Here is a 3,068-nt window from a genome sequence, read left to right as displayed (position 1 = left end):
TTTATAAAGCAGAGACTTCTCCTGGGGTTAAGTTCCTTGAGCAACAGATCTACCCTAGATTCTGTTTCACAGGCAACCGTTTACTGTTACGATATCAGCCACCCACAGGTTCTCACACAGTCTTTGAAGCCCTCTGTCCCTAGGTTTCGTGGCTTACGAATCCTGGCAAAGCCGGTGAAGCCGGTGCAGGGCACCTTCAGCCGCGTGGGCGGGGCAGGGCGGGCTCAGGGCTCCAGCCAGAGGGCGCCAGCGCCCACCCCGCGCAAACGACCGTAAGGACCTTCTAGGGGCTTCCCGACATTTTCTCAGCGGGGGTCGGGGGCTCAGTCCGCTCATAAGCACTGTCTCTCTTCCAGTACTCTCTACCCAGTTTGCTTCTCGGCCAGTTTCTAGCTGTCGCTGCCCGATCTCCCTGCGCTTCAGAATCAGCCCCCTCTCCAGTCTGAACCCCAAGGAGACCCCCACCCCGGATGTGACCCCGAGGAACACCTCCCCGCTGAGGCCGGGACTCTTGTGGACAGGCTCCTGAGCTGGATCTCCAGAGGGTCTTCATCCCTTCCCGGGCACTCGGAGTGGAAAAGAGAGGGTAAGGAGCTGAGGGCAGAGTCGGAGCCCAGGAGGTGCTGTGCATGGGGGACCAGGAAGGGTGCGGGGTCAGGGGGGAGGAGAAGAGAGGAGGCCAGACAGGGGCTTTCGGTTTCCTGGGGTCTGATTGGAGGTTGGCCCGATGAGTCGGAGCTGGGGGCGCGCCCGTCTCTGCTGGCTCCAGCAAGAGCCGCTGGCTCGGCCCCTCCCCGGAGCCGCTTTGTCCCGGGTGACGGCGGCGGAGGTTGTGGGGAGGAGCGGGCAGGAGGCAGAGACCCACGGAATCACTGACCGGGAGACTGCGAGGCGGGGCGCTTGGCGCACGGCCCCCCACCCAAGCCCGCGGGCACCGCGCCCGCCCCCACGCGCGCTCGCACCGGCGGGCAGGTGAGCTGGCAGCACCGCGCCCGCAGTCTCCGGCCCCCGTGGACCACCCGAGCCACCGCCTCTGCTTCTTTCGGCGCATCGCAGACTCTCAGCAGGTCGGTTATGTAACCGCGCCAGCACGCTCGCCCCTGCACCGGGTCCTGCCAGGGCTGCGTGTGGCGCGCCCTGGCCGTGCCCCGGGACCGTGGCAGGGGGCGGGCAAGCGCAGCCGGGTTAGAGAGTGGGTTAGGGGCGGCGGCAGGGGTTGGGAGCGGTCTCCTGATCCAGACGTCAGCCCCCGAGGCTGCTCTAGGGTATGCCTTGACTCCCTTCTAGAGGGCGCGGGTCTCCAGGAGCCCCTTCCCTAGTCCTAGTGGCCCCAAGGTTCGCCTTCTCAGTAGCAGCAGCAGGTGCATAAGTGAGGGATAAAGAAAGACGCCTGTGGACCCGGGACTGAGATTTAAAGTGGTGGTTAGGGGAGGTGGACTGTACGCAGAGAGCAGAGGAAAAAACGGAGAGACTCCTTTCCCAGTGCTTAAAGGAAAGTGCTGGGGAGGGGGAAGGTGCATTGAGGCGCCGCGGGAATTGTCCTGCCTGGGATTAGCGGTCTTGGGTCATCTAAAAATAACTTCAAGTTTGAAAAGTAAAATAGAAGGAAGCGCAGTGTGCTGAGTTCGTCCTGCCCGTGGGATGCTTCGTACTAGAAGTCAGGGAACAGGCAAATCTCAGCCACCTGATCCCTCTGCTGCCTCCTGGTCTCACTGGTTTCCAGGGTGTCTCGGTTTGACTTTTAGTTAATGATTTATTCTCCAAGGCGCTGCAGTCTTTTTCTTATCCCAAAATGAATCATATAGCAGAGTGCATGCTTTGAATCTTTCCTATTTTCTACTTTGGAATAGAAGTGTTCAAAGGACACTTCAGAAGCCAAAGCTTTTAAAAGTATCATTTTAGTAAAAACAAAAGTTTCTGGGCTCCCTTCAGCCTACAGTCTCACAACTGGAGATGAAAGGATGCTAGAGCATTCCAGCTCACACTTTTCCCTTCCTTCATCAAGAATATCACTTAACCTATCATGCAGAGGGAAGGCTTTAGGAAAAGTAGGACATTTAAAATAATGCAACTAAACTTTCGCACATATTACATCAACTATAAAACACAGGACAAATGCATCACAGGCACAGGGCGACACTTGCTAACACTTCCCACCCTCCATTTTGGGGACACAACAAAGTTAGAAAAACCTAGGAGCTGGAAAGGATCAAGAAGCAGGTCAGTATTGACTGTAGAACAAGGCAGGACGGTGAACATTTGGCTGCTTTTCAGTCTATGCATTGATTTTCTTTAGCCTTAGAGCTATTATCTTAAGTATGATCAGTCATTGAGTTGAATTTGTCTAAAATGCGAATTGCAATTTGCTTTTGAAGCAGTTGCAATCTTATCTGCTAGTTGAGTCCAGCCCATAGGATTTTGTGAGAGAAAAATGTCCTCAACTCGTGCTACAGGATTCTGAGAGCTTTCAAAATGGCATGTGTGTGCGGGTCCTGCAGAACCCAACTAAATTCGGAAGGATGTGGCTCTCTCTCTAATGATGAACATTTAATAGGCATAAGTGGAAACTTGAGAGCTCTGTCATTTGCAAGTAGATATCGAACTCTTTTAAAAACACTTGAATAATCATTTGCATGTCATATATATTGCAGAAACTAGTTTTGTTGAGACCAACTTTGATAGCTGCTGTGGTCTCATTTTTTGTAATTTCTGTACCATGCCCTCAGTTTATCAACAGTTATCTACTATGTGCTGTGTAGGCCCTGTGCCAAAGACTAAATGAATGAGGTCCATGCCTTTCAGAAATCGATTTAGCAGAAAAGGATAAGAAAATAAATGATAGTGATCAGCGTGGTGAGTGTTTAATGGAAATAGGAACAAATTCAGTGGGAGCCCAGGGAAAGGAGGGTAGAGAGAATCTGGAAGAGCCTGCAGAGAACTTCACATATGGACTGGATCCCAGTAGGCACTGGGAGTCCTCCATAGAGGGGACTAGGCGTTCCATGTTCAAAGAATGTCTAGGTGTTCTGAAGTGAGGATTTGGCAGGAGAGTTTGACAGGGGCAGGGG

The 3,068-nt window shown here is 53.2% G+C and overlaps 1 protein-coding gene across 2 annotated transcripts in view; it reads left to right on the top strand.

The window, feature by feature from the left end:
- The first annotated feature begins 267 nt into the window (after positions 1-267).
- Positions 268-3,068, top strand: part of RCAN2 (regulator of calcineurin 2) — a 241,914-nt gene continuing 239,113 nt past the window's right edge. Inside the window, exon 1 of one of the 2 annotated variants that reach the window (XM_011354772.2) lies at positions 268-586. The gene's annotated coding sequence lies outside the window, so the exon portion shown is untranslated. Of the gene's footprint in view, positions 587-788; positions 1,068-3,068 lie in introns of those variants that run through there. The other variant, XM_011354771.2, reaches the window with a different exon arrangement.

Source organism: Pteropus vampyrus, unplaced genomic scaffold, assembly GCF_000151845.1.
Source record: "Pteropus vampyrus isolate Shadow unplaced genomic scaffold, Pvam_2.0 Scaffold18, whole genome shotgun sequence".
Taxonomy (NCBI): domain Eukaryota; kingdom Metazoa; phylum Chordata; class Mammalia; order Chiroptera; family Pteropodidae; genus Pteropus; species Pteropus vampyrus.
The sequence above is the reverse complement of the archived record's forward strand: the minus strand, read 5'-3'. Positions and strand labels throughout refer to the sequence as shown.